Here is a 25,546-nt window from a genome sequence, read left to right as displayed (position 1 = left end):
CACAGAGGCCTTACAGAGCTGTGGTGGGCTCCGCATAGTTGGAACGTCCTGGTGGCTTTGTTTACACTATCAGGGTAAAACTGCCTTCAAGCCTCAGCAATGATGGACACCCCTCCCCACACCAAGCTCGAGTGTCCCAGGTTGAGCTCAGACTGCTGTGCTAGCAGCCAGAATTTCAAGCCAATGGATCTTAGCTTGCTAGGCTCTGTTAGGGTGGGACCCGTGAGGGAGACCACTTGGCTCCCTGGCTTCAGCCCCTTTTCCAGGGGAGTGAACAGTTCTGTCTTGGTGGTGTTCCAGGTGCCACTAGTCTATAAAAAAAAAACAAAAAACTTCTGTGTCTAGCTCGGTGTCTGTCCAAATAGCCACCCAGTTTGGTGCTGGAAACCCAGGGCCCTGGTGGCGTAGGCACCGGAGGGAATCTCCTGATCTGTGGGTTGCAAATACCATGGCAAAAGCGCAGTATCTGGGCCTGAGTGCATGGTACAGTCCCTAATGTCGTTCCTTGGCTAGGAGAGGGAGTTCCCAGACCCCTTGCGCTTCCAGGATGAGGCAGTGCCCCACCCTGCTTTGGCTTGCCCTCCTCGGGCTGCACCCACTGTCCAACTAGTCCCAGTGAGATGAACCAGGTACCTCAATTGGAAATGCAGAAATCACCTGCCTTCTGTGTTGATCTTGCTGGGAGCTGCAGACCGGAGATGTTCCTATTCAGCCATCTTGCCAGCAATCCCCGGTAGTTTCTAAAGGTTAGTTGCAATGTGGAAGCTGAAACCATAGCAATAAATATTTTCTATTCTGTCACATTAAAATCCATTGGTTTATCTTGTACTTAGGATACATCTTTTACTCATACATAATTTCATAACATCATGTCCTGGTCTTTTGGAAAATTGGTTTACTCAGTTATGCAAATCTTCTAAGTGCTAACACATTTCATTATATAACATCCAAACTCACAGTCATTAACGTCATCAATCCGTTAATGTCATCTATTTCATGAGAAAGGTCATTAAGTACCAGGATGCTATCAAGCTCACAGGGGTGGATACAAGTTTTCAAAAATTTTTTACTTGAAAGCAAAAACTGAGTTATGGGCAACAAATTCTGTTAATTGTTTTCTTTGACATGCCAGACTCAGTTGATTCATTTTCAAGAAAATACTCAAAAATACTCAAGTCTGCCAATACTGAAATCTGAATAGTCATAATCTTTCAGTCTTTTAGGGGAATAAAAATGCTGTTCTGTGAAAAAAAGCACTTAGTTCAGACTGCAACTCAGTTGCACTCCTGCTTTACCTTTTTTTTTTTTTTTCTTTTTGAGACAGAGTCTTGCTCTGTCACTTGGACTGGAGTGCAGTGGTGTAAATATAGTTCACTGCAGCCTCAAGCTCCTGGGCTCAAGCATTCCTCCTGCCTTACCTTCCCAATTAGCTAGAACTATAGGCATGCACTACCATGCCTGGCTATTTTGTTTGTTTGTTTTTAGAAATAGGATCTTGGTACATTGCCCAGGCTGGTCTCAAACTCCTGGCCTCAAGTGACCTTCCCACCTTGGCCTCCCAAAGTGTTGGGATTACAGCTGTGAGCCACTGCTCACTGCCCAATCCTCTGCATTTTCCCTACACAACCATTGCATTTTGAAATGCAGCAAAAGTGCTTTATACATACTATCTGTTTTAGTCTGTTTTCACACTGCTGATAAAGACATAGAGCCTGGGAAGAAAAAGAGGTTTAATTGGACTTACAGTTCCAAATGGCTAGGGAGGCGTCAGAATCATGGTGGGAGGTGAAAGGCACTTCTTACATGGCAGCGGCAAGAGAATAATGAGGAAGAAGTAAAAGCGGAAACCCCTGATAAACCCATCAGATCTCATGAGACTTAATTCACATTACCAGATTAGCACAGGAAAGACCGGCCCCCATGATTCACTTACCTCCCCCTGGGTCCCTCCCACAATATGTGGTAAGTCTGGGAGATACAATTCAAGTTGAGATTTGGGTGGGGACACAGCCAAACCATATCACTGTCCATTTCCTCCCATGGGATATTAAAAATACTCATACTCAAGACATTTAATAAAATTTTAATTTGTACTGTATTATCAAAGACATTCTTAAGTGAAACTGGCTTATTTTTTGTTTAATTAAATGTGAGTGTGTGGTGATAAAGGATACAATGACAACTAGTACAGTTTGGTGCCACTGCCTTGATTCAGGCTAAAGTACCAGCAGTTTAACTCACTGTTCCTTTTGCATCATCAGTGCAAATATCAGCACCATGAAAAAGGCAAGCAGCATCTTAGTATTAATATGAGAATAGTTTCAACCCCATGGATGTCCCGAGAGGATCTCAGTGACCCTTGACAGTCTGTGAACCACACTGATTACTGCTAGCTTGGACACACAGAGCCCTCCTCATTCTAACTGGGAGGCTTCCAGTCTTTCCAGCCCTTTCATAGCCATGTTCAAACACTTGGCCTTGGGGAAGGACATTGGTTTGTTCCCCATGTTTTTAAGGGGGCATGAGGAATTTGCAAGGCTCCTCAGGTCCCTTGGGCCCAGCATCAGGTGCAGTACTGTTATTCCTTCTGTTATACTGTAGTACAGGCATCCTGAGAAGGTTCTCATCATAAGGAAGTCCTGTCAGCTCTCAGGTCCCCAGCTTTGTGTATGAGTGGGTTTGTTTTCATTAATATCGGAGCTTGGTGGGCATTTACCCTCTCAGGCACACTCCTCAACATTCTAATATTGAACCCAAATCTGCCTATTCATGCATTGACATAAATCCCATCTTTTGGACTTAAAAAAGCAATTCAAATCCTTTACAAAAATCATCCTTTTGATTTTTTCAAAAAGGCTATCAAAACCTCCCTGTCACTTCTATTCTCAAAAAATAAATGATATAATGGGAATGAGATGGACATGGGTTTAAGTTTTCCACAGTCCCTTGAAGTGTGACCTTGGGCAAGTCACTTCATTTCTTTTGTTTCTGGTTCATTATCTCTAAAGCAGAGATAATAATTCTTAACTCCTAAGGTGCTATGGTGATTTCAGTGTTTTAAGGAGGGGTCCCCAACCCCAGGGCTGCAGACTGGTATCAGTTTGTGGCCTGTTAGGAACTGGGCAGCATAGCAGGAGGTGAGCCGCATTACCACCTGAGCTCTGCCTCTAGTCAAATCAGTGGAGGCATTCGATTCTCATAGGAGTGTAAACCCTATTGTGGACTGGCATGTAAGGGATCTAGGTTGCATGCTCCTTATGAGAATCTAATGCCTGGTGATCTGAGGTGGAACAGTTTCATCCCGAAACCATCTCCCCTCCCTTCCCCCCAAGTCCGTGGAAAAATTGTCTTCCACAAAACCAGTCCCTGGTGCTGAAAAGATTGGGGACCACTGTTTTAAGGGATTAAATTTAATGCTGAGTGCATAGTAGACATACAACAAATGTTATTTCTCTTTGCTTTTTGAAAAATGTCCTACTCCTAATTTATCTTAAAATACAAATATATTTTGAAAATCTAATAATAAGGTATTATTACTAGTGGTAATGGTACCATAATATCAGTAATTTTATTAAGAATCGTTGCCCTTATCGCATGTTGGTCTTCCAAATCTATAAATTTGATCCTAGGGTCTACCAGTTGACTGTCAGTTTGGTGCTTTTTTTCTTCTTTTTGGATGAAATAATAAGGTGTAGAAATGTTCAGGAATCTGAGTTGAAAAACTTAAAACTATTCATACATTAGGCGTCTCCATAAGCAAAATCAAGATGGATGCCTCATATTTCACAGAGGGAATTAAAGAAAAGTATGACAATAAATAAATAAATCTCTTATTGTATCAGCAAAAAGAAGAAAATGGCTCCAGTGGCTTTCATTTTTCTAACAAGCAATGAACCAGTGACATAGAAGCTAAGATTTCAAGAGTATGGAAGAATGATCTAATTATGAAGCTCTCATAAACTTGGAAGTTCGTAAGAATGAAGTTGAGAGATGTGGAAATGTACCACTAAAGGATATCATGGAGTATTTGGAGATGTAAAGATTATTAATCTCTCCAGGGCCAGGCTAGCCAGTAATGGGGTGGTGATTAGGGAAGGCCTCTTACAGCTTTATTAATCTGAGACACCTATCTGGAATCTTGTTTCACAGGAATAAGCTATTTCATAAAAATAAAAAAATTTCAGATAATTAAATTATATACCTCCTGAAACTAAGACTATTTTTATTTTAAATTAGTAGTTTATAACCCGGGGGTTATGAATCAGTTCTAGGGAGTTTCTGAACTGCCTACAATTATATGGAAGATTTTGTGGGGTTTTTCTCACATGCATGTTCCTGAAGAGAGAATCTATTATTTTTAGAAGTTTTTCAAAATGAACTATAATCTATAAACACTAAGAACTACTGTTTTAATCAATTCTTGAAGTAATTTTTTCCAATTCATTATTAACTTTCCTATCTTATTTGCTACTAGTTGGGAAACTGACACATTCAGGGAAATTGATTTTACATTCTTATGATTTCAAATTCTTGTGTTGTCTTTTTGTGTTTTTTTGGTCTCCTCTCTCACAGGTAGTTACTTTTCCCTTGTTATCAGTAAGTTTGCTTCTAGCAATTTCTCCCTGCCTACTATAAAGTGGCTGCAAAATTAAATAACAAAGCTTGTTAGAATGGTAAATAGACTCTGCGAAAGAGTGTGCTATGAATAAAGTGTTCAGGTGTTCGTGTGCAGACCATGGGATATCTCTTTTGGCAAGTCAGGGACCAGTCTTGCTTACTTCTCATTCTTCACTGTGGTCTTCATGAACAAGCTGACCACATATCTATGATTTCCTGAGAGGTAAATGTGTTGTTTACACAATGTAGAATCCACTAGGATGTAAATTTCACTCTTGTGTTATTAGTTTTTGTATTAGTCAACTATTGCCACAGTAATGCTGCATTCCAAACCACCCCAAAACTAAGTGGTGCAAGCATTTATTCCTCTGCTTGTCAGCTGGAACTTTGCTAGTCTAAGTGTGTTTAGTTGGGCTTCACTCAGAACTGGGTTTTGAGTGGGTTGGATGCAGGACTACCATAGCAGTTCCTGGGTCAGTAGCTATTTGAGGCAAAGATGGGGTAAAAGAGAGGTGAGCAGAGATATATGAGAGTGCTTAAGGCCTAGGCTTGGGACTCGGACACTTGCTTCCATCCACCTTACACCGGCCATAGCAAACCACGTGGTTAAAGTCAACAATGGGGAAGGAAGAATATTCCTCCAAAAAGAGCAAGTGAATATTAGCTGAATAATTACTTAATTGACCACAAGCTGCTGCCTTTTATAAGTAAATTTAGATTTTTTTAATGGAAAAATAACTACAGATCACCTTGGCATGATTTTTTAAAGGCAGATTACACATTCTATTAAGATCTCAAAACTTCCAAAAGAAAGAACTTTTTATTGTCATTCATCCTAAGAGTGCAAGTAATGGACCAAAAAACAAACAAGGCAACAAAACAAAACAAAACAAAACAAACCAACCTCACTCAGCTTAAAATATAAAGGAAAAAATATTGCTAATATTCCCTTAGCCATAATATTTCAAACCCAATTCTGAATCACAGTTTATGGATATTGTCATTTGAGTGGCTTTCTTGAGCTCCCACGATACAGTAATCCCACAAGGGGGCAGTTTGTTGTTTCTGATAATATAGGGTCTCTCTGAATTCCCTTTCTTTTTCCTTTATTACAACATCTCTGGGTAAGTAAAGAAATTTTCCTTCATAACTTATTCATGGCTGGGAAGAAAAGTACAATCCTAGGGAGAATCACTAGAGAGAGGCATTGCCAGTCCTCAGTGACTCAGGGACAGCTCTCATTCATGTTTCCAAGGATCAATGAGAATAGCTTTCCTTAATTTAGAACAGGGAGATGCTGACCTTTATATGTACTTTCTGGCTTTTTCTGTCTTGATGTAAGTTTCTCCCTTAAAACGGGGATGACACAGCCTGTGTCTCTAAGACCTAATGAACAACACGCCACAGGCAGGACATGGGGCAATCTTGATGGGAAAGAGCATGGGACTTGGTCTCAGTTGGCCACAGTTTGAATTCTGATGGCTATTAATGAGCTGTCTGCCCTTGGGAAAGTGACCTGACTTCTCTGAGCCAAGTCACCTTATCACTAAAGAGAGTATACTCATGTCTATCTCACAGCACTGTGTGTTTTACACAAATTAGCCCTCAAAATTAGCTACCTACAAAATGGAAGGTATTCATCAGTGTACATGAGTAGGAGAAACTAAGAGAACTCTGGTTCTGGAGAGTTTTCAGTCCATGGAAGAACGACCAAAATAAAGTGAAGAGCACCTTTTGATTTTAATCTTGGATGGCATCTGTACAAAATTAAATAGAAGAGAAGCAGAGAGGAGTGAGTTTCCAAACACTCAGATGTTTATAAGAATTGTTCACAGTCATTGATTTTACACCTTGACATCCTACAAGTTTTGAAAAGGCTAATTCAGGCAATATGCTATTCCTTCCACTGATATTAGATAGATGAGAGTGGTGCAGGATGGAGAAATAAAAAAACAGAGATGGACACATTTGCCACTCTTTTCAAGTTTGTTTTTTTTCTTTTTTTTTTTTTTTTCCTGACACGGAGTCTTGCCCTGTCACCCAGGCTGGAGTGCAGTGGCACGATCTTGGCTCACTGCAACCTCCACCTCCCAGGTTCAAAAGATTCTATGCCTCAGTCACCCAAGTAGCTGGCATTACAGACGCATGCCACCATGCCTGGCTAATTTTTGTGTTTTTAGTAGAGACAGGGTTTCTACTAGTGAAGCCAGGCTGGTCTCGAACCCCTGGCTTCAAGTCATCTGCCTGTCTCAGCCTTCCAAAGTGCTAGAGTTATAAGCATGAGCCACCGCCCCTGGCTGTTATCAAGTTTCTAAATATTAACTTTTTATGGAGAGACTGTTTAACTCTGTCGTAAAAACTGTGTCACCTCTGTACAATGTAGAAGTAATCTGTAAACAAAACACTAATTGTATTCTTTAACATTTAAAATAAGTTTTCTCTAAAATGGAAAATCCCATAACAATAGTATCAATGACTATTTCTAAGCCTTCCCATGCAAGGCCCTATGCAAAATGCTTCATATGAATTATCTAATAGACCTAATAGACCTGCATGAGGACAAATATTGAACTTCTATTAAAAATAAAGACATTGAAAACCAAAGGATTTAGAATGCTGATAAGACAATATGGTTTACTTTGTGCAGTTATCCTAGATAGGAAAAAACACCACAAAATAGCCAAATAAAATAAATACAAATGGAAAGACACACACAGCTCACTACAGAGAGCACTGGTTATCAGCATTTTTCACTTAGTTCCATGGAGATATTTTTATCGACTGTCACTCATGGCTTAATGACAGGGATGGGTTCTAACAGATGTGTTGTTAGGCAATTTCATCATTGTGTGAACATCACAGAATGTACTTACACAAGCATAGATGGTGTAGCCTGTTACACACCTAGGCTATATGGCACAACCTATTGCTCCTAGGCCACAAACCAGTCTAGCATGTTACTGCACTGAATACTGTAGGCAACTGTTACACAATTTGTGTATTAAGTATTTGTGTATGTAAACATACCTAAACCTAGATCATTCAGTAAAAATATGGTATAAAAGATAAAAAATGGTATACCTATATGAGGCATGTACCATAAATGAAGCTTGCAGGACTGGAAATTGCTCTGGGTAAGTGAGTAGTGAGTGAGTGGTGAGTGAATGTGAAGGCCTAGGACGTTACTGTCTACTACTGTAGACCTTATACGTGCTGAATAGTATATGTAGGCTATACTAGATTTATAACAAAATATTTTTCATTTTTCAATAATAAATTAACCTTAGCTTACTATAACTCTTCTCTTTTATAAACTTTTTAATATTTTAAACTTTTTGACATTTTTGTAATAATGCTTAGCTTGAAACACAAGCACATTCTACAGCTATATAAAAATTCCTTTCTCTCTCTCTCTCTTTTTTTTTTTCTTAAAACGGAGTCTCGCTCTGTCTCCCAGGCTGGAGTGCAGTGGCGCGATCTCGGATCACTGCAAGCTTTGCCTCCCAGGTTCATGCCATTCTGCTGTCTCAGCTTCCTAAGTAACTGGGACTACAGGCGCCCGCCACAACGCCCAGCTAATTTTTTTTTTGTATTTTTAGTAGAGACAGGGTTTTACTGTGTTAGCCAGGATGGTCTCAATCTCCTGACCTTGTGATCTGCCTGCCGTGGTCTCCCAAAATGCTGGGTTACAGGCAAAAATTCCTTTATTTATATCTTTATACGCTTTTTTACTATTTTAAGAATTTTTTTTTTTTTTTTTTTTTTTTTTTTTTTTTTTTTTTTACTTTTTAAACTTTTGTGTTAAAACCTAAGACATAAACACACATTTGTCTAAGGCTGTACAAGGTCAGGATCATCAATATCACTATCTTCCACCTCCATATCTTGGCCCATTGGAAGGTCTTCAGGGGCAATAACAAGCATGGAGCTATCTCCTATGAAATGCCTTTTTCTGGAATCCCTCCTGAAAGGACTAGAAGACTGTTTTACAGTTAACTTGTTTTATGTGTAGAAGGAGAACACTCTATGATATTGATAAATGCTGACTCACACCTGTAATCCCAGCACTTTGGGAAACAGAGGAGAGAGGATCACTTGAGCCCAGAAGTTCAAGACAAGCCTGGGCAACATAGCAAGACTTGTCTCTACATAAAAAAAAAAAAAAGCCAGTCATGGTGGTGTGCCAGTAGTCCTAGCTACTTGGGAGGCTGAGGCAGGTGTATAGCTTGAGCCTAGGATTTCGAGGTTGCAGTGAGCTATGATTATGACTCTGTACTCCAGTCTGGGTGACAAAGCAAGACCCTGTCTCTAATAAAAATAATAAAAATTTTAAAAAGCTAAAAAAATGATAAATAGTATAGCAAATACATAAACCAATGATATAGTTGTATCAAGTATTATGTATGTTTGTATAATTATATGCACACTTTTATATGACTGGCGGTGAAGCTTTGTTTACACCAGCACCACTACAAATACGTGAATAATGCATTGTGCTATGAAGTTATGATGACTACAGTGCCACTAGGTGATAGGAATTTTTCAGCTCCATTATAATTGTATGAGACCATCTTTGTATTAAATGTATGTGATCCATCGTTGACTGAAACATCACTATGCAGCATATGACTATATTTTGAAAACAGAGATATCTTGAATTAGCGCAGAAAACTTTAATAACACTGAAATGTATAGAAAATAGGCTGAGGATTAAATTACTATTCTTTTATATCCTCTGCAACGGAGGATGTTTCTCCTTTGTGTCAAGAAACCTCTGCAGTATTTGTTAACAGTAAATTTGTAGGTTGACTGTGTAGCTGAAAATTGTCACTAGGGGGCAGCCTATCACTGAAATGTGGATGATACTTCCTGCATCATCTGATTTCAATAAGAAACTGGCCCAGGGAGTCACACGTTCTCGCCACAGCTTCTAAAGGAAAATTGATGCATTTATAAAGTGTTGAATCAGCACAGTCACTCGGTGGTGGGTAACGGAAGGAAAAAATCTTGCATAACATTAAAAGCCCAGCATAAATCAATAGTTAGGCATACAAATGTTGTGTGCTTCGATCACAAAACCTTTATGTGTGTGTGCTGAGCAGGAAAATATGAGCTAGTGTCTTTTAAAAGAGAGTCATAGTTTAACTTTTGTTGTACACACACACACACACACACACAGTTTCTCTTTTGCTCACTCTCTCGCTCTCTCTCTGAATTAAAAGCCACTGTGCAGGCAAACATTTTACAATTGGGAAGGAATTGAAACAAGAAGAAATTGATTAATTCCTTTAGCTCTTAAACCCTAGGTTTAAGCTGAGCAGAACGCTGTGGCCGGGCAGTTCCTCCCCTACTTGGTGACTTTTGCTTGACCCTATATTTTCATCTATTGTTTTTCCTCTTTGCTACTCTTTCTCTTGCATTTTATATTCCTCAAGTGATCTCACCTAACAAAATCAACAGCCCCAGCTCTGAGGAGAGTCGTCGCTGTGTTTTTTTAACCAGACTCTGAATGGTCTCAGAACATTACACAGAGGCAATATTTGAAATGTGATCCTGCCCAGTTCTCCTTTGAGCAGCAGAGCTGTCGGGTGCTATCGTATCTATGATCATAAAAGGCCTCTGAGAGCCCTAACATCCCTGAGTGACTGGTGTGACCTTGTGTAGTCTGGGAATTGGAACAGAGCTAAGGGTGGCCTGACTCACTGTCACCCAGGGCACATGTGCATGGGGTGTGCATGTAGAAACTTAGGAGCCATGCCCAAAAGCCCTTGATGCAAATGGAGCTTTAAAATGAAGAAAGAAATCTATTAGACTAGAGGTAGGAATCCACAGAAACTTAGGCCTATAGAATTAGCAATCCAGTAAGGCAGAGGCTAGAACTTGTGGCAGTAGTAGGCATGGCTGGGTGTGGGCTCTTTAACCAGACTAGGGTTTGAATCCTAGCTCTGTCTCCTGCTACCTGGATGACATTGGGTCAGTTACTTAACATCTCTGTGCTTTAGGTTTCTCCTCTACAAAATGAGTGCTTGAAATACTGCCTGGCACATAATGAATTCAATGAAGGTTAGCTATTATTATTAATGATACAGAGATGAGAGAAGGAGACTTAATGAAAATCTTAGTTTCCTCATCTGTGAAATGGGAGTAATAGTAGAATCCACTTTATAGATTATAGAAATATGGGAAGAATTATAGAGGCATCATAAGAATTATAGAGATGTTGGCCGGGCACGGTGGCTCATGCCTGTAATCCCAGCACTTTGGGAGGCCAAGGAAGGTGGATCATCTGAGGTCAGGAGTTCGAGACAAGCCTATGGAGAAACCCCATCTCTATTAAAAATACAAAAATTTGCTGGGTGTGGTGGTACGCACCTGTAGTCCAAGCTACTCGGGAGGCTGAAGCAGGAGAATCGCTTGGGCCGAGGGGTAGATGTTGCAGTGTGCTGAGATCATGCCATTGCACTCCAGCCTGGGTGACAAGAGTGAAACTCCATCTCAAAAAAAAAAAAAAAAAAAAAGGATTATAGAGATGTTAATAAGAATTACTTGAGCTGTTATATAGGAAGTACTTAGACTAGTACCTGCCTGTGGTAAGTGCTCAGTAAATGTTAAATGTTAACTATTATTGTTATTAGAAACCTGAATGGAGATAATGCTACTTTCCACTGTAAAGGACTAAAAAGAGTTGTGAGGAATGAATGTTTTCAGTGCCTCATAAACACCCAGGATGCTCCATAAATGTCTATTTGTTTAATTACCTAGCTTGAGAATTCTGTTGCTGAGGTTGCTTAGTATCCATGAAACCTAATTTCAGCAATGGGAGCCTAGTTTAATAGCATTAGTCCCACAAAGCAGTGGGTCAACTGTTCTATGTCCTGGAACCTCTTGGATAATCTGAAGATATCTATGGATTCTTACCCCAGAGAAACATACACCTGTTCACCATTTTGCGTACACATGCAGGAGTCTTTAAGCACGTCTTGAAGCCCATCCAGGGATTCTGTAGAAACCCATTTTATATTCCTCAAGTGATCTCACCTAACAAAATCAACAGCCTTGATTTTGGTCTGGAGCTAAGAATTTCTATAATAGAAGAATGTAACTAAAAGGAATTTTTTTTTTTTTTTTTTTTTTTTTTGAGACAGGGTCTTACTCTGTCATGCAGGCGGGAGTGTGGTGGCATGATCTTGGCTCACTGCAACCTCTGCCTTCTGGGCTCAAGTGATCCTCCCACCTCAGCCTCCAGAGTACCTGGGACTACAGGTGCACACCACCACGTCTGGCTAATTTTTGTACTTTTATTAATAGTACAGATAGGATTTCACCATGTTGGTGAGGCTGGTCTTGAACTCCTGGCATCAAGTAATCTGCCCACCTTGACCTCCCAAAGTGGTGGGATTACAGGCGTGAGCCACTGCACCCAGCCGAAGGGACGATTCTTTACAGATTTTATTGTCAAGAATAGGGTTAGGAAGATGCCCCAAAAGTTAGCACAGCCCCTAAACCAGTGGTTCTTAAACTACTGGTGGTGGAAATTCAATAATAACCTGAGATACTCATTAAAATTAAGATCCTTGGGCTGTTTCACCAGATATTTTAGGTTAGTAGGTCTTCAGAGTGGTATAACCCAGAAAATCAAATTTTAGCATGTGTCCTATTAATTTTTATGTAGGAGGCCCTTGAAGCACACTTTGAAAACTGTTACCTTAGCTTTGGAAAAACTTAAATCAGATCTTGTGGCCATTGGGTTCTTAGTGACGTAGAATTACAAAAGAAAAATAGAAGTCATGTCCCTCTTAAAGCTCAGTATACTATTCATCTAAACAAAAACAAGCATGAAGAAGAGGAGTAAAACTGTAGCTCTCTGGAAAGGCCTGGTAGGACTGGGGAATAATTTTCTCAATGATAAGTTTTTCCTGAGAGACATAAGTTATACTACCAAAAGATTAGATGACAGGAGGCATTTTGATCTCAATCTCAACTATATTACAGAGGTAGTTGTCTACCTTCACTCCAAAGGAGTCAACATGTGCTGTGTTATTTCATATTTGGGGGCATGTACTCATTTATTCCCCCAACCCCTATCAGCTGGTTATGATTGCTTTTCTCAGTCAGATGGCAAACTTGAGGGCAAGAACTGTATTTGGTTATTTATTTCTATTCTTGGTATAGGGTTTAGTAGATGTTGTTTTATAGACTCAATAACTGTTTAATTAAAATATAAGATGGAGAAAGGCAATAATATGAACCCTGTGGTTGTAAATCAGCATGCTTCTAGCCTTGGCAATATAGAAGGGCTTTTTGGTAAAGTGAACAACTTGAACTCACTTTGATCACATCCTTTATCAGAGGTTTCCTCTCCCAGACACACAATGTGGAGGATGAAATAAACTTCTTGAAGCTTCATTCTCATTTGACCATTCTACATAGTGTTGGGAAACATTCTTCTTACATGGACATGGCTTTTGTGGGCTCACTTTCTCTGGAGTCCTCCTTACTTCTTAAATGTTCCCAAGGTCAGGGTGGTGCTGCTTCTTTCCCTCTTGTTACACAAATGACATTGTGAATGGTGAACTCCAGATAGATCAAGGGCTAAGGAAATAGTGTCTTCTTACCCTCTGAAGCAGGTGTGGGACAATGGCCTCCAGGGTTGCTACAGAAACCCAGACAGTGCCTGCTGACTCAAAACCATCAGCCTCCAGAAAAATGAGGTTTTCAGGGGCCCAGAGTTATGAACAGCTATTTACCTCAATAAACCAGAGTATGTGGCTCTGAAAACAATGGATATTGTAGATATCATTTATATCTAAACTGTTATTTTAATACAAGAAGGCCATTTTATAAAGAATTGTCAAGCATGTAGTATTGGGCCATGTTTGGAATTCCCATCAGCCTTATTACTTCTGAGCTTCAAATTATTTGCTCCTACCTGAATGCAGTTGCCTAAGGCCTTTTTTTTAAAAAAAATATTTCTTTTCTTGGTGGCTATTTTTTAAATGGGCTTTAAAAAGCCTGGAGTCTTAGGAATGTTGCATAGAAATGTAGGCAAACAGAGAGGCAAAGTAACATAAGGCAGTGTTTTAGGCAAATATATGGTAACATAAGGAAAGCTTAAAAATGAACATTGGTGCTACCTGGCAGTGCACATCCTGTGTTTCATTAAACCCCAAACATCTGAAAAACATTTTCTGGAATTCATTGCCTTTAACTCCCAGAAGAATCTGCCTTTCTCTAAGTGACAGACAACATTATCCCCACGCCTGTGGAATCTGCTATGAGCATTCAGCAACAACAAGGGGAGGGATGAGATGGTGCCAGTAATGAGGAAACTCAAGCCATTTTTGAAAAATGAGCAGAGATCAGATGAGCTTTTACTGGCAAGAATTGAGGAATCTTTTTGAAAATATGGCTCTGCATCATAATAATCTCAAGGGAATCCAAAGTGTTTTTAAACAAAAGAACACAAGTAAAATCTTGCAAAGATAACACATACAAGTCTCCCTGGATATTCACCGGTGTTTTTTTTTTGACACTAATGAACCATTGAAGATGCTTGAAGCAGGCTAATTGAATGGAATGGAAGGATGCCACAGTTGCACAGCTGTTTTCTGAGGTCAGTTGTAGAAGTAAGGAGAGGTGAGGCTCCAGCTAGGTGCCCTTGGTGAGGTCTAATTGCCAGTGTTCAAAACTATCACCGGGAGGAACTGCCTATTGTCCCATCAAAGCTGTGATCCTGAAATGGGCAAAAATCAGTGCGCTTAAAAATGAAATTTCTAGCTATTGCTCTTTTCAACCCTTACAATCTCCCCTCTGTATTATAGTTTAGTGGACAGACTTCTCAGTGGAAGACAATAGCGTGAGAAATAAAAGCATCCGGCCGCATTCATTTATTCACATACTTTTCCAGTTGTGGGCCGGTGACCATTCTATCAGTCAGGCTTCTTGTAGGAAACAGGCACAATCAGCTGGGAACAGGATTCCCCAAGTCTGGGGAGAGCTGGAGCCCTGGAAAAGGGCACCTATGGAATGCTGGTATTGTCTGAACTCCAAGTGGGGAGGGCGCAGGGGAAATAGATCAGTTTCTCCCCTTGCTCTCTGATCTTGGCCAATGACTCCTGTGGGACAAACCCACCTGGAAGCCAGAGAGGGCAAAGTAGCCCTGTGATGTACTAAGTTCAAATCAGCCTCCTGGGGCAGAGAGCAAAGCAGAGAGTAGAGCAGAAAATGGATGAGGGGTGGCAAGCAAAAACAAACAAATGCAATCAAGCTTCCAGGACAGACCAGACAGTGCAGCATAGTGTCTATGTGCTATTTTTAAAAAAGCGATTTATAACAAATCAGATATGTATTCCCTCCCTTCTCTATAAACCATCATAGTACTCCTTCAATAAAAATTCTGCTGAAGAATGTTAAATCATGTGGGGTAGTATTTTATTTATTCTAGTTGCTTTACTTCTCTTCTCCCACCCATGAGTAGGGCACAACATATATGAATATATTTTCAGACTTCTCTGTCTACTTTTAGGTCTTCTTTAATATAAATTCACCAGTAGCAAAGACTGCAAGGTTGTACAATTTGGGCTTTTGCTAGGCAATTAGCATGTTCTCTGTAACCAAAGTTAATGATGCTGGTAAGATCTTGCAACTTAAATTACTCATCTCCTATGTTAGTTTCTCAAAGAGGATTACAATGTTGGACTTTGTGTAGGATATAGGAACTGGGATTTCAAGGCTGTTGTGGAGGTAGAAAGCTGGCTGGCTAGGAGAGAAATGAGAGATTCACTCATCTCTTCGACAAACATTTGTGAACCTCTACTTAATGCTGGGCAGTTTGCTAAGTCCAAGAAACACAAAAATAGAAAAAACTTGTGAAGCAGACCAATACTCCAAGGAATTGCAACTTAACATGATATGTGCTTTAATAGAGAAGCGAATATAGCTCTGTGATGCCATGAAGCAGAGAGTCTGGGGAATGAAAGGATTCACAGAAGAGATGACAAGTGAATTGGATCATGAAGAAAGAGTAGGGATCTGTTAACAGTAAGGCCTGGATAGAAGCATCTTTTGGGGCAGCGTGGGTGTGATTGTTTGAAGTAGGTGCTAGGAAAGAAAGTCAGAGACAAAACAATTAGGACCAGTTGGAAAAGCCTTCATTATCTCCCATATTTTGGAGTTTCTTGAACATTTAATTTAAACATAATACATGGTACTTTTTCCCCCCACATGGCACATTTTTTATGTTAACTTTTAATCTCTCCTCATTCAGGAAATAATCACCTTCATCTTCTTTGGTCATTACAATTCATCTTCTTCCCTGCTCCTTGAAAGTTTCCATAAAAATAATTTAGCATTAATTTTTTTTTTTTTTTTTTTGAGATGGAGTCTTGCTCTGTTGCCAAGGCTGGAGTGCAGTGACGCAATCTCCACCCACTGCAACCTCCACCTCCCAGGTTCAAGCAGTTCTCCTGCTTCAGCCTCATGACTAGCTGGGACTACAGGCACGTGCCACCACGCCCAACTAATTTTTGTTTTTGAGATGGAGTCTCACTCTGTCACCCAGGCTGGAGTGCAGTGGTGTGATCTTGGCTCACTGCAAGCTCCACCTCCTGGGTTCATGCCATTCTCCTGCCTCAGCCTTCTGAATAGCTGGGACTACAGGCATGTGCCACCATGCCCGGCTAATTTTTTGTGTTTTTAGTAGAGATGGGTATTGCAGGAAGTCAGGGACCCCCAACAGAGGGACCAACTGGAGCCGTGGCAGAGAAACGTGAATTGTGAAGATTTCATGGACATTTATCAGTTCCCAAATAATACTTTTATAATTTCTTATGCCTCTCTTTAATCTCTTAATCCTGTCATCTTTTTAAGCTGAGGATGTATGTCATCTCAGGACCACTATGATAATTGTGTTATCTGTACAAATTGATTGTAAAACATGTGTGTTTGAACAATATGAAATCAGTGCACCTTGAAAAAGAACAGAATAACAGCAATTTTCAGGGAACAAGGGAAGACAACCATAAGGTCTGACTGCCTGTGGGGTCGGGCAAAATGAGCTATATTTGTCTTCTTACAGAAAGCCTATAAACGGACATGCAAGTAGGAGAGATATCGCTAAATTCTTTTCCTAGCAAGGAATATTAATACCCTACAAAAGGAATGCATTCCTTGGGGGAGGTCTATCAATGGCTGCTCTGGGAATATCTGTCCTATGCGGTTGAGATAAGGAGTGAGATATGTCCTGGTCTCCTGCAGTACCCTCAGGCTTACTAGGATTGGGAAACTCCATTCTGGTAAATTTTTGGTCAGACCAGTTCTTTGCTCTTGAACCCTGTTTTCTGTTGTTTAAGATGTTTATCAAGACAAGACATGCACCACTGAACATAGACACTTATTAGAAGTTCTGCGTTTTGCCCTTTGTCCTGTTTCCTCAGAAGCATGTGATCTTTGTTCTGCTTTTTGCCCTTTGCAGCATATGATCTTTGTGACCTACTCCCTGTTCATACACTCCCTCCCCTTTTGAAATCCTTAAAAAAAACATGCTGGTTTTGAGGCTCTAGTGGGCATCATGGTCCTGCTGATATGTGATGTCACCCCCAGCGGCCTAGCTGTAAAATTCCTCTCTTTGTACTCTTTCTCTTTATTTCTCAGCTGGCCAACACTTATGGAAAACAGGAAGAACCTATGTTGAAATACTGGGGGTGGGTTCCCCTGATAGATGGGCTTTCACTGTGTTAGTCAGGATGGTCTTGATCTCCTGACCTTGTGATCTGCCCTCTTTGGCCTCCCAAAGTACTGGGATTACAGGCATGAGCCACCGCCCCCAGCCTACTATTAATTTTACAGAGAGTTACTAACTACTCAATGTTTAGACTTGAGTCTAAACTTAGATTTAGATAAGGCTCATGCATTATTTTTCCATTGCTTAAGCTATTACTGTCACCAATTTACTATTGCACAGATTCAGGCAAAGCTGGAATGTAAAGTTTGCTTTCCTTTAGAACATTCTTTGTAAGCTGATATTGGAAAACCAGGCAAGGTTTGCTTCTAGGTCTCTTTGACTTTCTTCTCTCTTTAGGGAAGAGGGAAGTTATAAAAGCAACCATTAATTTTGATGGAAAAGAGAACAGCTTTCAGATTGGTACCTGAAAGGAGGAGGCAATATTTCTCCTTCTTTGTAGAAGTAGTTTCCCCTTTACTTTGACAAGCTCTCCTGATGTGCATGGCTGGAACTTTTTCTTAGATTATTTCATGTTCCTACAATAGGTTATGACAAGAATCACTTAATTTAAACTGGATTCAATTTTTATTTACAATAAGCAAATACAAAAAGAGCCTAAATGAACCACCTAATTATTTTCCTTATTTATTCATTTTACAATAGTAATAAGCTAGCCATTGACAGGGGAAAATATTTACCGACCATAGCTGGGAAAGGTAGTCAAACTTGGTTGACTCTAGGTTTTTATGATGAATGGACAGGTTAAAGTGTCCCTTAAGTCATCACTAGTGGGAGTCACAAAATGGAAATTATAAGATATTTCAGTGCAAAAATAAAGTTAAAACTTATTGGAAAAGTGTAAAACAATATTTATTTAACATAATAAAACCAAGCAACTCTATTTTCTAAAGACTTTCAAGCTAGGGAGACATTTATTGGGGATTTTTTGGTAAAAGATCATTTCATCTAGGCAAGAGTTTAAGCAGCTTTTATCACATGATGAGAGTGAGCATAGCTTAGCTTTTCCACACCACACCATTTCCCAACAATAAAGTCATTGATCAGGTACCAGGATAACAGGATTAACCAGACTCTCCCACTTGCCTCAGTTACTCATATATTAATATATAGGACAGAAACTCCCAAGAATGCTACTATTTCTCAGATGAAGTCTCAATAATGCTGCTTTAAGGAGATGATGAAGATGAATACATAATAATCATTCACATTTACATGCCATGTTAGAATTTTTATTTACTTGTTTGTGTTATATAGAAAATTACCATGACTGAGAAGGTGGTCAATCTGGGTTGCCTATATTATGAAGTTTCTATTATGAATCAGTCTGAGAAGATTTGAGGCCTATAATATTTAAACATTTAAAAACACAATAGATGTTAATACATTGTTTTATTTCATTGTAATCCTCAAGTGATTCCATGAATAAGAAGAGTAATTATTTTTATTCTCATTTTATAGATGAGGAAAATGAATTCCACAGGGCATAGGTGATTGGGCAAAGGCTGTATAAGTGAATGAGGAAATAGGAAACTGAACTTTCCTTTGTTGATCCCAAGGCCTCAAGTTCTTCTTTTCTATACCTTTGATTGAAGGTGACATTCCCGATCCACCAGGAAATGGGCATGAATGCTGAGCTGTTCCTGCAGAGGTCACGTGTTTGCTAGGGTCTAGTCATACACTCTCCCAGCTCTCCTGGTGACCATTTGCCTATAATGGTGAGGGGACTGAATATGTTAGATTGTGGTCTAAGGTAAAGAAACAGAGAAAGGCTGATGCTCAAACAGGGGAGTAAGCGCACGAGCAAAAATCATGCTAGAGAAAGTTGTGATCCAGTTTAACAATTCAGTACTTCACAAGCATGTGCTGTGTGCCAGGACCACTGCCAGGAGCTATTAATAGAGATGAAAGGCACAATTTCTGCTCTGGAGAAACTCACAGTTTGGAGGGGTAGATAATTAGAAGACAGCGTGACAAATGCAGTATGCAAAGGGTGTTGTGGGAGCCCACAGTTAGAAATCTATACTCCAGCTGGAGCTAGGGAATAAGACTGGGGGAGGGAACTAGGAAATGCTTTCCAAAGAGTCAATCTGAGAAGAATCTTAAAGAAGTAGAAGTTAGCCTAGCAAAGGAGGAAAGGAAAAGAATGGACAATTCATATACAAAGGTGTGGGAGCAAGTGAGAGCACAGAAGATTCAAGCAGGTACCAGTCGTATTAGTCTGTTTTCACACTGCTGATGAAGACATACCTGAGACTGGGTAATCTGTGAAGAAAAGGAGGTTTAATGGACTCACAGTTCCTTGTGGCTGGGAAGGCTTCACAATCATGGTGGAAGGTGAAAGTCACCTCTTCCCTGGAGGCAGACAAGAGAAAATGAGAACCAAGGGAAAGGGGGTTTCCCCTTATCCAACCATCAGATCTCATGAGACTTATTCACTACCACAAGAACAGTATGGGGGAAACTGTTCCCATGATTCAGTTTTCTCCCATCAGGTCCCTACCTCCCTACCACAACACGTGGGAATAATGGGAGCTACAATTCAAGATGAAATTTGGATGGGCACACAGCCAAACCTATCACCAATGCATTCCTGGTGGGCTTGGGATATGGAAGGAGATGAGGCTGGAAAGAGACAGAGTCAGATTAAAAGTGGTAAAATGCCAGATTAAGTCAGGAGTTGGTACTTTATTCAGCAGACAAGGGAGAGCAACTCCAGTGTTTTTTTTTTTAATATGGGTAAAATTCATATACCATAAAATGAATCATTTAAAAGTATACATACAATTCAGTGGCTTTTTGTACATTCCATGTTGTGCAACTACCATTTCTGTCTAGTTCCAAAACATTTAATCAACTGAAAGGAAACCCATCAAAAAGTCACTCCCATTCTCATTTTTCCTCAGCCCCTGGCAACTGCTAATCTGCTTTCTGTTTCCAAGGATTTCCAATCTGGATATTTCATATAGACATAATCATACAATCTGTGAACTTACATATCTGCTTTTTTCACTTAGTATAATGTTTTTGAGGCTTATCCATGTTGTACCATATATCAATACTTCATTCCTTTTATGGCTGAGTAATATGCTATTGTATGTACCACATTTTGTTTATCCATTCAAGAGGTCATGGACATTTAGGTTGTTTCTACCTTTTCGCTACTATGAATAGTGCTGCTATGAACATTTGTATACAAAATCTTGTTTGAATACCTGCTTTCAATTATTTGGGTATATAATTAGGAGTACAGTTGGGTCATGTGGTAATTCAATGCTTAACTTTTTGAGGAACTGCTAAACTGTTTTCCACAATGGCAAGGATGATTGTAAATTCCCATCAGCAATGTACAAGCATTATCCCTAGCCCTGTCAATGTGTGTCATTTTTCATTTTAAGAAATTATATGGGTGTGAAGTGCTATCTTATTGTGGTTTTGGTTTTATATATCCCTAATGATTAGTGATGTTGAATAACTTTTTACATACTTCTTGGCCATTTTTATGTCTTCTTTGAAGAAATATCTATTCAAATTAAATTGAATTTTCTATTTGTTATTGAGTTGTAGAAGTCCTTTGTTAGCCTCTCATCACATGTGTGATTTGTAAATATTTCCTCCCATTCTGTGGGTTATCTTTTCACTCTTTTGATAGTGTTCTTTGATGCACAAATGTTGTTAGTGTTCATAAAGTCCAGTTTATCTACTTTTGTTGTTGCTTGTGCTTTTGGTGTCGTATCTAGGATCCATTGCCAAATCCAAGTTTATTTAGGTTTACCCCTATATTTTCTTCTAAAAATTTTATAGTTTTACCTCATACATTTAGGTCTTTAACCCATTTTCAGTTAATTTTTATATATGGTGTGAGGCAAGAGTCCAACTTCATTGTTTTGCATGTGAATATCTAGTTCTCTAGTCTTATATATTCAAGAGATTATTATTTCTCCATTGAATGTCTTGTCATCAAAATCAATTGACCATACATGTGTGAGTTTATTCTTCATTCTCAATTCTATTCCATTGATTGATATGCTGTTTTGATTACTGAAGTTTTGTAGTAGTTTTGAAATTGGGAAGTGTGAGTCCTCCAACTTTGGTTTTCTTTTTGAAGATTGTTTTGGCTATTGCAATTTCATTGGAATTTTAGGACCTTTTCCATATCTGCAAAAAAAAAAAAAAAAAAAAAAAAAGACTGCCAGGACTTTGATAGGGATTGCATTGAATCTATAGATTACTTTGGGAAGACATTGTTTTCCTGGTTTTCTTTAGTTCTTTGTTATCTTTTTGGTGTTATCTTTTATAAACATATTTAAGACAGTTGGTTTATAGTCTTTGTTTAGTAAGTCCAATTCCTATGTCTTCTTCCTCAAAAACAGTTTCTATTAATGTCTTTTTTCCTGTGAATAAACCATCCTCTTTTGTCTCTTTGTATGTCTAGTATTTCTTTTTTATGAAAATTCAACATTTTGAATATTACAGTGTGGCAGCTCAGAAAATCAGATTATCCCTATTCCCTGGGTTTTGGTGTTGCTGGCTGTTTGGGGTTGTTGTTGTTTGCTTGTTCAGCGACTTTTCTAAATTATCCGTACTAGTCTGTTCTTGCACTGCTAAGAAGAAATACCTAGTTTTACCTCATACATTTATATGTGTAATTTATAAAGTAAAGAGGTTTAATTGGTTCACAGTTGCACAAGCTGTACAGGAAGCATAGTGGCTTCTGCAAGGCCCCAGGAAACTTACAATCATGGCAGAAGGCAAAGGGGAAGCAGGTATGTCTTACATGGCCAGAGAAGGAGCGAGAGGGGGGGGGGGAGGTGCACACTACGCACTTTTAAACAACCAGATCTCATGATAACTCATTCACTCACTATCAAAAAACAGCACCAAGGGGATGTTGCTAAGCCATTCATGAAGGACCACCCCCATGATCCAGTCACCTCCCACCAGGCCCTACCTTTAACATTGGGGATTACAGTTCAACATAAGATTTGGTGGGGACACAGAACCAAAGTATATCACTATTTTTATAAATTCTGTATTCTTTGTCATGTTTAGCTACTGAAATCTGTATTCTATTAACTTAGTGGCCATCTAGTGTTTTGACAGAGTTTCCCTAAATGCCTGGAGTCAACAAAAGAAAAAAAAATACTTTCCCAATCTTTGCAGACAGATTGGCTGTCTGTGTAGCATGATATCAGAGCTAAGCTAGACCACTGTGTGTGTGTGTGTGTGTATAATGTGTGTATATATATACACACATATATATAATGTGTGTGTGTATATACACACACACACACACATATATATATACACACATACATTCAGCTATTTGAAGGGGGAGAAGCCTAACCTCAAAATAGCAGATGAAACCAGTGACAAAAGAATATGGGAGTAGTATAATAGTTTCCAAAGAAAATCCTGGAGTCATGCATGCCAAAAGAGTAGTCAGGAGATAATCACACTGAGTACTGAACAAACCTGGAAGAACGTTTGGCTTGACTGGAAAGTGTTTAAAAAGATTGAGTTGGAATGGGTTTTAAATGACGCTCTTGCAAGACTGAGTTGATTATATTTTCACCTTTAAAGCAAATTTTACATCATGTAAATAAAATATACCTGGACACACACATACACACAAACTTAGCAAGAACTAAGAAAGAAGATGCTAGAACTCTAAAATAAATATAGGCTACAGGAGAGGAATCAAATAGCCCTCTAGGGATTGTAAAGGAGAAAAGCAATTATTCTTTACTTTCTTAAGCTTAATGACTATGGCACTGCAAATTAAACTGGCAAAAGACAGATTAATAGAAAAAAGACATACAAGTTTTATTTAATGTTAATGTTTTATTTTTTTGTGTACACAGAAGTCTTACAGAAAAGAAAGTGAAAATCCCAAGAAGCAGTTAGGCCTGACAGCTTATATACCATTTTAAAAAAGAGAAAGAAATCTGTGAAGAAGTGACAAGACAAAGAAAAAGGTTTTGTCATTTCCATGACCTTGTTTCCCAATAGCAACTGAAAAAACAAAAGGCACAAAGATCATTATTGCTTTATTTCCATCTTTAAAATCACATGCAAGTACTTTAATTATGGAACTTAGTTTCAATCCAGAACGTGACATGGAAGAGACTAAGGAATGTGATTGTTAGCTCTGCAGCCCCTGGAAATAGAAACACACATGAGAAGAAGTGGGGATGGATAGTAAGGGTCAATTGACCCTATTCAGGCCTGCTGTAGTTGAGACATGTCTTATGTTTTCATTTGTTCTTTTGATTAGCAGTTTTATAACACCAAGGTCAGAATTAGAAAGGCAAGAACCTTACAGATCATTCCATGCCAACCCTTTAATTTTGTAGACTATGAGGAAACTGAGACCTAGAATATTTAAGTGACCTGCTCCAGATCCCACAGATAATTAATGGCAAATCTTAATTCCTTGTCTAGAGCCTTTTCATTTAACTAATTTGTATATGTCTTCCTATGTTCCAAAGAGAATCTAAAGTGGCCTACAGATATAAAAAACAATACAGCAGAATAAAATTAGAAAAAAAGTATAAAATATGAGACACACAGGAGGGAAGGGAGCATCACACCAAGGAGCCAGGACTTCGGCACATAAAAGTGGATAATTTAGACCCCTGAAGAGAAAGCAAAGACTCATTCTGGGATTGAATATAATTTTAAGGTGTTTGGTTAATGAATTTAACCTCGATTTTTGTATGTTAAAAAGAGTTTCTTTATATTTTAGCACAAAAATAATAATTCCTTAGTTTAAAAAAACCTTAAAAGAATAGTGATTTTTAAAAGGTAGTTTTTGTTTTTGTTTTTTTTAAACACAGAGAAACCAAAAGGCTAACCTGCAGAAAGGTTAGGTGGCTGAGGCAGTAGTGATTTTTTCCATTGAGGTGGTAACATTACCTTTAAGGGGTTGGAAGAGGAGATGCCAATATCTGGAATTAACATAGGTCAGCATTTCACAGTCAAGGGCTATCTGTGCGCATATCAGAACTGCCAGCTGAAGGCTGCAGAGATGATCTGGGAGGAAGTGACATGCCAAGCAGCAGTTTGATTTCATGATTAATTTAAAATTGGCAAATAAAATTGCCTGTCAATAGCCAAATAACAAAAATAGAAGGAACTCCAAGTATAAATAACTAGCTTTGTGTTTCTCTACAATATATTTTGGAAAATTAATATATTACAATGAAAATTACAATGTATTTTGTATTTTGGAAGTTAATAACTTCTTTTCTTCTTACCACCTAGCTCCCTCCACGTTAATATTTTTTTCCCCTAGAATGCAATTCGATGTTCTCTCCAACCTGTTCTAATTGCGATTAAAACCTGGGGGAGTTATCTTTTCAAATGCCAGAAAATAAGTTAGTGCCCAAGGGAATGGCAAAGCTGGAAATGTGATGTGAGTAATCACCAAACCAGCTTTTTCTCCTCCAGAACAAAAGAAGGTCTGGGAAGATGGTATCATTCACAAATCTCACATAGGAAGCCCTGGTGTTCATTTTCCCAAAAAAATAATTGTTCTGCATTCTTTGGGTCATCTGACAAACTGCTTTCTAGTGTATTGATTTGCTGCCACACTGAAAAACTAATAAATCAATAGCCAGCTTTGTTTATAAAGAGGGAAAAGTAGTGCTCACTTGAGGAACCACATAAGACTTTAGAACAGGGATTAAGTCTTGAAATAAAGAAAAATAACAATAATGCATTTGGGAGGACCTTTAATGACCCAAGAAGAAGGCCAAATAATAAGAATTGGAGAGACACTTACATACAATTAGTCCCAGGCCAGTCTCATTTTGCACAGGTTGGTATTGCAGGCAAGATGCTACGAATCCATAGATATACTGGAGTAGTGGTCCAAGAACCAGATAAGATGGTCAGACATGGTCACTTGGGTGAGAATGGTGAGTTCATGAAAGCTAATGGCATAAAGAAAGAAGTAGCTTTGCCATCAGAGAGGCATGATTCTGAATCCCTGGTCTGTTACATATTAACTGAGCTTGGCTGAGCAAGTAACTTCAACTTCCTGAGTGTCAGTTTCCTCATCTATAAATCTGAAATAATTCCCCTCCACATGCTCTTACAAACATAATGCAATGTTTCAAAAGTGACTGGTACATGATAGTTGATAAATAGTAGTGATTATTGTTAACAAGGAAACTTTTTGAGGCA

The 25,546-nt window shown here is 38.9% G+C and overlaps 1 long non-coding RNA gene across 1 annotated transcript in view; it reads right to left on the bottom strand.

The window, feature by feature from the left end:
* Positions 1-16,145: 16,145 nt before the first annotated feature.
* LOC144333387 (uncharacterized) overlaps positions 16,146-25,546 on the bottom strand; it is a 70,763-nt gene continuing 61,362 nt past the window's right edge. The window contains exons 2-3 of the long non-coding RNA XR_013402006.1: positions 19,607-19,711; positions 16,146-19,066 (exon numbers count right to left, since the gene is read on the bottom strand). This is a non-coding gene — a long non-coding RNA (uncharacterized LOC144333387). The remainder of the gene's footprint in view (positions 19,067-19,606; positions 19,712-25,546) is intronic.

Source organism: Macaca mulatta, chromosome 12, assembly GCF_049350105.2.
Source record: "Macaca mulatta isolate MMU2019108-1 chromosome 12, T2T-MMU8v2.0, whole genome shotgun sequence".
Taxonomy (NCBI): domain Eukaryota; kingdom Metazoa; phylum Chordata; class Mammalia; order Primates; family Cercopithecidae; genus Macaca; species Macaca mulatta.
The sequence above is the reverse complement of the archived record's forward strand: the minus strand, read 5'-3'. Positions and strand labels throughout refer to the sequence as shown.